Raw genomic sequence first — 13612 nt, 5'->3', positions numbered from 1 at the left:
CAATTGTGACTGGATAACAGAAGACAAAGGCAGTTCTCACACTGCCCTAAGGCCTTTTGTCTCAGAAGAAGTGCTTCGATTGCTTCTCAGATCCAGCACCATTCTTTAGAAATTTCCATGGATCTAGCAGTCTTTCCATACATGCCTTCACGCACTATCTGGGTGGTGGACCCACTGTGGAACCTCTCTCAGAGAATACAAGTCCCACCATGCCCGCCCTTCCTGTTTATAGGACCTTCTGGGTGTGTAGCTGTTAGTTCCCATAACTAAAAGAATCCATCTCTCCCCTTTCCCTGCAGACAATTCAGCTTCAATGGCTTCATGAGCACTGACACAAAAAGTTTTAGAACTTCCTATCAACTGTCAGTGGCTCCTTTACAACCCAGAAACATAAAAATGGTAGTTAATTCTCTTGAGGAGAGACAAATTTACTCCTTATGAATAAGACTTGACTACCTTACCAGAGATGGGATTGAGAGTGCTTATTATCTGGCCAGGGGTGGGGGGTTGTCTATGACGGTGAAAAACAAGAGGCAATTTCATTTATCAACAGGTTATGTGGCTCCATCCAGTTAATGGGCTACCCCAATTTCTAACCAGATCTAAAATTTACTAACACCGGTGGTGTTACAGGAATTATTAAAATTAATGTTAGGGGCGCCTGGGTGGCGCAGTCGGTTAAGCGTCCGACTTCAGCCAGGTCACGATCTCGCGGTCCGTGAGTTCGAGCCCCGCGTCGGGCTCTGGGCTGATGGCTCGGAGCCTGGAGCCTGTTTCCGATTCTGTGTCTCCCTCTCTCTCTGCCCCTCCCCCGTTCATGCTCTGTCTCTCTCTGTCCCAAAAATAAATAAACGTTGAAAAAAAAAATTAAAAAAAAACAAAAATTAATGTTAGGGGCGCCTGGGTGGCGCAGTCGGTTAAGCGTCCGACTTCAGCCAGGTCACGATCTCACGGTCCGGGAGTTCGAGCCCCGCGTCGGGCTCTGGGCTGATGGCTCGGAGCCTGGAGCCTGTTTCCGATTCTGTGTCTCCCTCTCTCTCTGCCCCTCCCCCATTCATGCTCTGTCTCTCTCTGTCCCAAAAATAAATAAACGTTGAAAAAAAAAATTAAAAAAAAAAAATTAATGTTAGGGGCGCCTGGGTGGCGCAGTCGGTTAAGCGTCCGACTTCAGCCAGGTCATGATCTCGCGGTCCGCGAGTTCGAGCCCCGCGTCGGGCTCTGGGCTGATGGCTCAGAGCCTGGAGCCTGTTTCCGATTCTGTGTCTCCCTCTCTCTCTGCCCCTCCCCCGTTCATGCTCTGTCTCTCTCTGTCCCAAAAATAAATAAACGTTGAAAAAAAAATTTAAAAAAATTAATGTTAAAACACAACCATGAGCTGCGGACCTCGTTATAACCGAGGAGAGTGAGGCTTCGTGAGGTTACATGTCCAAGGTCACACACTTAATAAACAACATGGCCAGAATTCACACTTCAGTCGTCTAATTTAAGACCCTCCACTAGTCCACTCCACCCCACTACTTCTAAATTGGTCCGGATTTCTGAAAGTTGACTATTTCATAACAGCAGTCTCATGAGTCATCCCATCATTGGTGCCTCAACTGTTTGACATAAGCCTATGTACAAACATAATACATCAGATTTGCCAAAATTTACTTTTAAGAAGCAAAGAACCCAGGGTGCCTGGGTGGCTCAGTCAGTTAAGCGTCAGGCTCTTGGTTTCGGCTCAGGTCACGATCTCACGGTTCCTGGGTTTGGGCCTGCACTGGGCTCTGCCCTGCATGGGCTCTTCGCTGGTGTGGTAGAGCCTGCTTGGGATGCTCTCTCTCTTCCTCTCTCTGCCCCTCCCTCATTCATGTGCGCACTCTCAAAATAAATAAATATAGGAAAACCTTGGATTGTGAGTAACTTGTTCTGAGAGTGTTCCACAAGACAAGCAAACGTTTCTAACAAATTTTAACTTGATAAATGAGTGATGTCTTGCAATACGAGTAGTACATGATGCCGAATGTCACGTGATTACAACTGAGCCAATGGTTCTCTTTCTCTCTCTCTCTCTGTCTCTCTTGCTGCAGGATTGTGGGTGATCGTCTCCAATGCTCGGGATGCTCAGTTTCAGGCATGGTTTTTGGCAGAAATCAGGGATTTTTCAGAATGTTGGAAGGTGCCCACAACTGGCACCAGTGTTTTTTTGTCACTTCAAAGCACCTAAGGACCAGTCCCTTGCTTTTTCATACAAGAGTAAGCTCAGAAATGCTTTGCTTCATTCGAGGTCAGGCCGCCTGCAGATATAGACCCTTTCCTCTGCTGCCTTATTGCCAGTTACATTAAATACAATATATGACGAGAGTTTATTAATACTGTACTGTAGTCAACATTCATTACTGATGAGTCTTCCTACACAATAACCCTCCTCTCTCTTATCTCCCCCACATCCGCTATGAATGTTTTCAAAGGGAAACGCAGGTTAACTTGTCTATTTTTCTTTATATTTAGTATCTTCTGTATTATATTACAGTATTTAAATCATTTTTATATGAATATTTTTGGGTTGTAGAATGAATCATCTGAATTTCCATTATTTCTCATGGGGACATTCGCTTTGATATACAAGTCCTTTGGATTACAAGTATGTTTCCAGAATAAATTATGCTGGTAAACAAAGGTTTTACTGTAAACTTAAAAAAAAAAAAAAAAAAGAAAAAAATCCTCCCTCCCCTTATGTGGCAGGCCTATCATTATTAAAAATCAAAAGAAAAAAATTTGCATGGCTGTGATTATTAATTCAATAGATTAATTTCCTTTTTCAAACGTGTGTTTCTGAGCTGGATAGGTATCATTAGCTCAGAAAGCCTCCTCTGCAAGCCTGTATCCTTGATCATCAATCCACATTTAACTTTAAAGCTATGGTTAAAAGAGGTCTGGAGCGCTCAATCTCTGATTCATTTCAGGAGAACAGCTGGAGTCAGAAACTTGTGGCTATTTTTTTTTCTTCCAGAATTACTTCTGTAATTATTGGTATATACTGTGGGCTGTGAAATATGTCTTTTTACTCAGAATTATAGGAGAATTTGCACAAGGTCACCATGAAAGTAATTTAGGGAGTAATTACTAACTTCATTTTCTTCCTTTGTCAGTATTCCCTAAGAAAATGTGTTCAGATAAAGTAACATGGTTGGTTTTACCAGAATCAGTCTGGTTTCTCAGCCATATTCTATGCTCAGATTTTATACATTTGAATTCTTTTAAATTTCACACATTGGCAAAAGGAGAAAAAGAAATATGGAATATTTAATTAATGAAGTCTAGTTCTATCCTAGTATCCAGAAGCCATTAAGATATTGTAACTACAAAATGTCCTATCTGGAATAAGACCATGTATTCAAATTTGAAAAGGACTGTTGTGAAAAAATATTTGGCTGTCTTGTTGCCACTGTAAATCTCTCACTGAATAGAACTAAACATTATTAAACTATGCTCCTCAAATTTACTTTTACACTTTGGAGTATGACCGATCCCCTCAAGCCTCAGTACTTCTCCCTCACTAAATAAAAGCATGAACAGATCAGAAACAGTGAGTATTTCTGCTCCAATATTATAAACACACTTCTGAAAAACCTCACTTTGGAAAAATCAGAGTTTATGGAGAAAACAGTATTCAGGAAGACTACTCAAAACCTGTGGAACTTTGTAACCAGAATCTTAACAAAAATGATGATAATCTTAATAAAAAGTACTAGGGGCACCTGCATGGCTCAGTCGGTTAAACGGCCGACTTCGGCTCAGGTCATGATCTCGCGGTCCATGAGTTCGAGCCCCGCGTCAGGCTCTGTGCTGACAGCTCAGAGCCTGGAGCCCGTTTCAGATTCTGTGTCTCCCTCTCTCTGACCCTCCCCCATTCATGCTCTGTCTCTCTCTGTCTCAAAAATAAATAAACGTTAAAAAAAATTAGAAAATAAAATAAAATAAAAAGTACTAGCACAGTTATTTTTTTTAAGTTTTTTTTTTTAATTTAATTTGAGAGAGAGAGAGAGAGAGAGAAAGAGAGAGAAAGAGCAGGGGAGGGGCAGAGAGAGAGGGAGAGAATCTTAAGCCGGCTCCACACTGTCAATGCAGAGCCTCATGCGGGGCTTGAACCCACAAACTATGAGATCATGACCTGAATTGAAACCAAGAGTAGGTTCCTTAACCAACTGAGCCACCCAGATGTCCAAGTACTGGCACAGTTATATGCAATTTTTTATATCTCAATTCATACTTTTCTTTAAGATAACACAAAGTAAAATAAGCAAACAAACAACAAAAAACCACCTGTGACTTGCATATCATATCAGTCCTTAGACACATAAAACTAACATTTAAGGGAAAAATAAATGGAAACTAAGGTAACTGATTTGGAATATTTAATAATGTAATAATCATCCAACAAGACTATTTTGAGTCTAGGGTTCTGATTCCATTAAAAATGAAACTGGAAATTAATTAGGGAACTGTGAAAAACCTGTTTCACATTAAGAGAAAGTAAGAACAATCTGAGGGGATTTTATAATCTAACAAGTTTGTATAAATGATGACAAATACAATCTTGAACATGCATCAATTTTCCCCACGCAATTCAAAAATACGTGTGTAATTGTGTATAATATTAATGCCATATTAGATACTTCCTACTCTCCCAAATCCTACAACTTAGTTTTTAGAAAATCTCAAATAATTTTAAATAATCACTTTAATACAAGTTTTAGAGTTATATACAAGATTAAATGATCAGATAAGTGGATTTTTGTTTCTGTTAAGATAGTGACTAAGGAGGAAAATCAAGAGTCCCTAAAAATAATTGCATGGTCATCTTTCTGTTGCCGAGAAAGACCAGAGAAAGCTTTTTCTTGGACTGTGTGAAACCACATATAAATCCTAGCATTGAATATAGTGCTCTGTGACCTGCTGATGCATACTAAATGCTTGTTCTATTGCATGAATTTACTAGCCTGTAAATAAGCTAGTAATGCAATGGCATTTCCTCTTGATATTCAAGGTAGGTTGTATACATTTATGAATTTAAAATCAACAATTGGATAACAAATTATATATTAAAAAAACTATAGAATTATAGAGTTAAAACAGACCAAAGTCTTAGTTTTTTTGAATCACATGCTAATTCTCATTTCATTTTACTTGAAATCTTTGTATGGAGTCATGTGCTAATAAATTCCCATTCTTCTCCAGCCAGTTAGTTACCCCTAGTTATAACCCTTGACAGGCGATTGGCCCAGTAAATTTATTCTGCGTTCTACAATATACATCTACGTAATCACACAGTGGTGATAGAAGAAATGAGTCCTATTATTTGACCAAAGAAACTAGAAGAATATATAGTCTAAACCTTGTTCAATTGCTTATTGTTTTTAAAAAGTAGTTTTTCTATTGATAGTAATCATTTATATCTATATCACATAAAACAAATGCATTTCTACTATTCATGGTGTTGGAAACCATAAATCCTAGACCATTTAACAAAAAAAACAAAAAACAAGTTTGAAACACTTCACTCTACTTTCCTGGAACTAATCACAGGATAATATTGAGCTTATAAAGATAGGGCTATGGATATACCTGGAACATTCTAGAACTATCTCCAATACAGAAGTTAGTGATTTACCACCATTGCAATCAACTGTTTAACAGGAGCACTATGTGCAAAGAAATTGGCTATTTTAACAACAATAAAATTTTTCTAAGTTCCCTTCATTAAAAAAAAAGTTTTCATCCTGAAATGGGAAAAAGTGAGGCAACCATATCCAAAGCACAGTACTAGTAAATAACTGAGTAAAGACACCCGAGTAATACAGAACTTAGTCAAATGCCCAAAGTACACAGCATTGGTTTCAGTTTCAAATGATCTTGAATTCGATTTTTCAAGTGAAAAATTTTAAATCATAGCATTGTTCTCTAGCAAGCAACATTTTACTTCAAAAAAAGTTTACAGGAGAGGAAGATTTTATCGATTTTATTTCTTAAACTAGAGAACAGAAGGAGTCATGCTACTTAAATTTGCACCTTTTCTAATGCTACAGATAATATGTTTTTTTATTCCCGTCAGAAAATTTTGTCAACAATTTTAGGACATGTCTTCTTTTACATAGCTTTGCTGAATGCTGTGAACAAAGGAGCCAATACAGCTAACAGTAATAAAATGACATTTTTATTTTTATTTTATTTTATTTTAGTTTAGTTTAGTTTAGTTTAGTTTATTTATTTTGAGAGAGCAAGCACATGAGCAGGGGAGGGCCAGAGAGAGAGGGAGAGGATCCCAAGCAGGTTCTGCATTGTCAGTGCAGAATCCAATGTGGGGTGCAATTCAAGGAACCATGAGATCATGACCTGAGCCGAAATCAAGAGTCAGACACTTAACCAACTGAGGCCCCCAGGCACACCATACAATGACATTTTAAAGTTGAAAACTCAAAAGTTTCAAAATTCAGATTTAAAGAACTTTTATATAAGTATTTCCGAACCTTTATCCAACCTAAGTTTCTGAGCATACTGCTCCCCTTAATTGGTAATGTACTTCAAAACAGTATCTTTGAGGGACCAAAAGAGATTGAACAAGGTCTATATGTTTAAATGTAAGGTGAGTTCTATGTGGGTTTCTTACTCTTAAAATAACATTGCTTATTATTTTAGTCAATACATTAACAATATTTGCAGAGCAGTTTAAACATTTCAGGGCACATGTACAAATCTTGGATGTGAGCCCTGGAAATAACGTTATCTCTAATTAAATGAGGAAAATTAGAATGAATTGTAATGACTTGTCTTAACTACCTCTGCGAATTAGAAGGTCCTGAATTCAAGATCTCCTACATCTCAATATTTATGCTTTTCCTTGTGCTTTTCATAACCAAAAATATTTTTGAGGTCTCTCAGCCCCAAACACCACTTTGTTTTAAGAAAAGTTTCTGTTGTATAATTAGGTCAAAAAAGCTAATGAAGCTCCCTTGTGAGATTTTCCACTCAGATAATGAATTATAGAAATGCTCTCTGGAGGTGTGGATGGACCAAAAAGTGATGGCTATATTCAAGACAGCACTTTAATCTTCATTGTTAGAAAACATGGGCAAAGTGATCCCCGTTCAGAGATTATCGTGTTATCCAGTGACTAGATTGTTTTCCACCTTAATTGACAGGTCTTAAAAGAGCTTTTTAAAGAATGCCCACATTGCTAGTGACATTATATAAATATAGAAAAATTTACACTGTCTAAACAGCCAAGTAAAGATGGATAAATGAGGAGCTGGCCTGTGGATCTTAATAATAATATTTTGGTAGGAAAGACAGGTGGTTTTCAAATAAATGGCTAAAAACTGCTCCTTTAGGTGTGAACTACTACTAGAGTTCCTTAAGGACATTCTCTTGCAATCTGTTCTGCATAACATACCTAGAACAATGTAGTGCCACATGGGTTGGTTGAGTACCTCCCTCCTTTCTCAAAAGTAAACAAGGAAGAGATAGCAAAGGAAAGGGAAAGTATATGGGTTTATGTTTAAGGTAAACATTCCCCAAACTGACCATTTATTTGCTAACTGATCTTGTGGAAGTTATTTAATTAATTTTCCTTGCCTTACCTGAAATTTCCTGAATATGTCTCGTGTTCTACCACCTCAATCTTTTGCTGGTACATTTGTCTTTCTGAAATCCCCCCTCCTTTATTTCTGTTTACTCAAAACCACCCAGTCTTCAAGACTCAATTCAAATATCTCCTCCCCTGGAGCAGCTGAAATAAAAGATATTTCTTCCTATTCTGGTCTTTAATACTTTTAAACTTGTTCTTGTTATACAGTCTTTCAATCATACTATTTAAGCTATATATACTTTTTTCTAGTAAAGTATCATAAACGCAGCAGGAACTCAGCAATGCTCTGACGGCTACAAAATGTTCATAGCATCAATGATTGTATAGTTAGAAATATTAGTAGCTGATTAACCAAAAGACCAACTGATGGCATATTGAAATGTAAAACCAAAAGAAAATCCCATATGGAGATGTAAAGCCCCTTCACAGTCAATATTTTTATAACCTTGAACAAGGACATCAATAGAATGCTCTTTAAATCTACCAGTAACATCACATGAAAAATAATATGTAACACACTGGAAGACAAAATCAGTACTCTACTCAATGGCTAGACTTTCAGACTCATATGCAAATCCAATTAGACTCTTTTTTAAAGAATGTTTCCCACACAACCACTCAGCTATTTAACATAAGTTCCACGTATTCTATTGCCTCTATAATCAATTCTTAGAACACTGACAAATTCTTACCAAAAAAAAAAAAAAAAAGCTATATAGAAGGAAGAAGCCAAGAAAAGTTATTCTTTACAACCTTTTTCTCCTTCAGATTAACACCCTCTATCTTTTATCTTCAGAATAATTATATGACTCTTCATCATTTCCACCAAATGTAAGGCTGCAAGACTATTACTTCCTTTCTTCTCATCTTTTTCTCTTTGGCACGCTCTCTCTCACTCTCTCTCTCTCTCTCAACTGGTACAGCAGGCCAGAAGAGAAATTAACTGATTTAGGACAGGAAGGGACTCTCCCCAACTACCGTAAATCATAACACTTAGATGGCAATACTCTGATTTCCCATAAGGCTTCCCTGCAGTCACATTTTTGTTTTTTTATTTTTTATTTTTATTTTTTTAACGTTTATTTATTTTTGGGACAGAGAGAGACAGAGCATGAACAGGGGAGGGGCAGAGAGAGAGGGAGACACAGAATTGGAAACAGGCTCCAGGCTCTGAGCCATCGGCCCAGAGCCCGATGCGGGGCTCGAACTCACGGACCGCGAGATCGTGACCTGGCTGAAGTCGGACGCTTAACCGACTGCGCCACCCAGGCGCCCCACATTTTTGTTTTTTTAAATAACACTCATCACGAGAACAAACACTAGAGGCTGGGTTATCTAGTACTAAAAAGTTCTCCAACTAGACTTTTCTGTTTTCTTGGAATTGACTTCTGTCCATTTGCCTTTTCTTATTTTCCTACTCTCAAACACAATGTGACAGATCTTTTAAAATTATAACCAAGCTAAAAAACATTAACATAACATTCAATGATGTATCTCTGATTTATACAAAAATATTTACATAATAAAACATTTTGTTTTATAAACATAATTTATTCCATGCTAGCTTCCAAAGAACAGTAATTCGAGAAGGCAAACAAAACATAAACAAAAATGGGGCGCCTGGGTGGCGCAGTCGGTTAAGCGTCCGACTTCAGCCAGGTCACGATCTCGCGGTCCGTGAGTTCGAGCCCCGCGTCGGGCTCTGGGCTGATGGCTCAGAGCCTGGAGCCTGTTTCCGATTCTGTGTCTCCCTCTCTCTCTGCCCCTCCCCCGTTCATGCTCTGTCTCTCTCTGTCCCAAAAATAAATAAACGTTGAAAAAAAAATTAAAAAAAAAAACATAAACAAAAATAACAAAATAAGTAAAGGGAATGTGTAAATTAAACTACAGTAAGAGAACCTTAAAGTCATATGGAATTAATCCTTTTTAGTTTATATAAAATACTCAAATTATTGAATACAAGTATTAAAAAACCCATAACCTTTAACCCATGATACAAGCACAACTCCTGCTAATATTTTGCTAATTCCTTATAGTTCTTTTCTAAGTATCTTTCTTAGTCCTAATTATGTTGTATATATAATGACACATTTTTTTCACTTCACACAACCATATGAATTTTAAAAACAAAATCCTACAATGAACTCAAAATAACAGTTACTGCACTGAAGTGTTCTGCTTAGTTATGAGTTTGTCATAAGAAAAAAAAAGCACAAAACAAAAACAAAAAATAAGCAATCGGATAGTCTCGAATTTTATCCTTGTCTGATAAAAGATATCTTATGATGTCAATAGGGGCAGTAGAGTTTTCCTAGTGCTAATTTTTAATGGAAAGTCACATGGTATCTTACAGGAGACCAAATAAGAGAATACAATGAGGAGTCCTGCTGATTGTGTGTTGTCATTTCTCATGAAATCAAAGAAAAGAAAGAACTGTATAGCTTACCCTAACCACGGTCCCATTGTTGACTAGACTAAGTCACCTTCCTTTTGGGATAAACTACAACTGTTGCAGTAGCTTTTTCACTTGAAGGGAGATCAGATGTGGCCCAACTGACCACGAGTCTCCTGACAGACTGTCACTGCCATAGGGAAAACACCAGTGCCACTCTTCACCTTTACACAACTGCACACAGGACCACCCATAAATATAGCAAATCTAAGAAGCCAATCAAGTCGCAGAAATCTAATAATGCTGTCTATTTGGAGGAGCATTTCTATGGCTCTGTATTCTTTCTTGGCAGGGCTTTCAGAAGTGACTAAACAGAGACAGAACAATAGGCAAAGATGGCATCAGTGAGACTCTCTGTCTTCAAGCAAGACCATTGTCTTTCACGATTTAAGTCCTCCAGGACTAATCATATCTAATATTAGGTACTTATTCTTGTAACAATATTAATGAGTTATTATTGTTCCTATTTTTCAGGTGGGAAACTGCAGCCCAAACAAGTTAATTGAATGGTCAAACATATGGCTATTAAGTAGAATCAAGGTTCAGTCTCAAAACTGTTTAATTCCATCTCATTTCTTTGTATAGCTTCAACAGATGCTTTTCTTCCAGCCTTCTATTTGCTGTCCATTCCCTCTCCTTTCCTTCAGTGCTTTCATTGTGACATCGAATTTTTATCTCTACATTTCCTATCAAAGAGCTCCTTGAACTCCTTGGAGTTTGCCTTCTGACCATCATCATGCCAATACTCCTCTTTTGTAGGTTAGTAGGTGAATTCAGTGGCTTTCTCATAAACCTGAATTCTTCCCAGTCTCTTTCATAAATGCAATGTTGAACACCCAATCTTCAAATTTTGCATTACCTTTATTAAAAAGACATTGCTATTTCTTTACTCCTCTCCAGAACTACAATTAGTTTTTTTTTAATTCCCTTTTTTAGATTTTGCTAGAGTGTATTATTGGTTAAGTAATTATCTAAAGTAGAACCAGATTCACATCTCCACTATATATTGCCTGTGATCTTGTCCAAATGTCCTAATATCTCCGCGTCTCAGTCACATCACTTATAAAAGGTGGTTTATAGAGATAAGGGAAAAGTTGCTTATAAAGCACACAGCACACAATGGACACTCAAGACATGTAGACTCACAAACATAAAGGTAGCACAGAAAAGCATTTCAAATGAATTAACTGTTGTTTACAATAGTTATGTTGTATGTGCCATATCACCTCAGAAGGTCCCTAAAAGGAGGGCATCTTGCTAAAGAATAGTTCCTCTTGGTGCACAGCACCATGAAATTGCAAAATAGATATTAAAATTACAAAAACAATATTAAAAAGAAGGCACTTCAAACAAAAGATAAACCCACTTATTCTGTTATTTAATTCTTGTTGATTATTCTGATAAATTAAGAAATAATAATAAGCAATATATTTTGGTGCCAAAGAACTATAACCCAGAAATAGGGAATCACATATGAAATAGAATATCTAATCCAAAATTCCTAAATTAAGTCAAAGTATGTGAGCATTAGAGAAAATTCAAGTATGAGGCTTGTCTCTGGAAACCATATTAGGAATGTTCCCTTGACTGATGATTATAGTAAGCAGAATGATTATTCCTTCTATCCCCCAAAATGTCCATGTCCTAATCCCTGGAACCTCTGAATATATTATATTACATGTCAAGGAGGAATTATGTTTATAGATGGAAGTAAAGTTGCCAATTAGCTGACTTTGACATGGCGGGGGGGGGGGGGAGTTACCATGGGTATATCTAGGTTACCTGGGTAGATCCATTGTAATCACAAGGGTCCTCGTAAGTGAAAGAGTGAAGTGAGGGTCAGACTCAAAGATATCACAAGATGCTGGCTGTGTAGACGGAAGAAGGGGCTTTGAGCCAAGGAACGCATGCTCTTCTACAGTTTGGAAAAGGCAAGGAAACAGACTCTTCTCCACAGCCTGTTGAGAGGAACACAGCTTTGTACACACCTGATTTTAGTCTTTGGATTTCTAATCTACAGAACTGTAAGAGAATACATCTGTATTGGTTACATCATTAAGTTTGTAGTGATTTTTTTAATGACAGAAATAATAATGTAACTATTACATAAAACTATTTTAAACTATTACTTAAAGTTTCCCTGTAGTAACTCTTTCTGGGTAAAACAAATAAACAGAAAAGGTTAGCAGTTGAATTTTCTCCAGGGAATAATGGTGGTCCTTGAGAGTGCCACCCCTAAAAAAGTATTTTAAATTTTAGGTTTTTCAAAGAACTAGAATCAGGTTTGAGTGGGTATGTTCCTGAGAAATAACTGTCTTTAAGAAAGAACCACCAAACACACACACATACACACATACTCAGTCACACACAATTCTAAACAGGTCCTGATGATCATGGGATGTTTTAGATAATAATTCCTTCTGAGTCTGACATGAGCAGGTAATTCAGGCTTCTTTGACTTTGTTCCTGACGGTCAACCCATATGCCAGAAAGAGAAAATCTTACAAAACAAAGCTACTTCCTAAAAGTAATACATCACATTAGCTTACCTTATAATTTTGACAATGTCTGTGCTTTTATGATGCTATGCCCATAGATAAAAACAAAAAATAGTAAATTGATTATACACAGTGATAGCAGTTAGAATATTTCTTAAAAAACAGGTTACTACACTTGCTAACTTAAATAGGTCATACCTTTAACCCTGGCTTCTCTACAGCTTAGTTCATTTGGAAATAAAGGACAATATAAACATTCCATGAAGTGGAATCTAGTTGCATATTCATCATAAGCAGGAGATATATATGAGACTAAGTCACTTGATTTGAATGTCTCTAATGAAATAAATTAGAGTCTTAGCTAGGTCTTAATTAGACCACTCCTTAACTGAAGGTTGTGACAAACAACTATTCAAGTGGTGCTTCCCTAGCCAGACAGCAAGTTGCTATGATTTAAGAATTATTTTCATTTTGTGGTTCCAGGAAGCTACATCACTTTACTCCTATGGGATTCAAAGTTTAAGTGAGAAAAGTATGATTTATACATCCAAACATCCATCTTTGGGAACAGTCTCCAAAATCAAATGTTATTCTTTTTGTAGTTAGAGCTGCTATAAACAATTAACTAGAAGGCCACATGAGAACGTTAGAAAAGGAAATGTGTGCGCCATCTGAACATCTGGGGTTGTTTTTTCTCCTGGCTTGAGGAAAGCTCCATGTTAAAACCTCAAGCAATATTTTACTATCATTCTTCATCCAGCCTCAATTAAATAGGACGTGGTTTTATACCTTTGGTGGTTTTGAGGTTTTGGCATGGCTTACACATTTCGGGTTGGATCTTTTTCTAATTTTACATCTGTTTTCAATAAAGACATTGAAAACTAGAGGAAATGTACTAACTTTACTGCTTTACTGAGTGTTGTTGATTTTTTTTACTTTCCTAGCACTTGCTTTAGGTGACCTGTTCTAGATTAATCCAAAATCACTCTTTCGATACACTGAGTTTCCTGTCAAAACAGATATAATTTGCCT

This window comes from Lynx rufus, unplaced genomic scaffold, assembly GCF_022079265.1.
Source record: "Lynx rufus isolate CCGP_SWC_20201006 ecotype Redwood Valley unplaced genomic scaffold, mLynRuf1.p SCAF_8, whole genome shotgun sequence".
Lineage (NCBI taxonomy): Eukaryota > Metazoa > Chordata > Mammalia > Carnivora > Felidae > Lynx > Lynx rufus.
The sequence above is the reverse complement of the archived record's forward strand: the minus strand, read 5'-3'. Positions refer to the sequence as shown.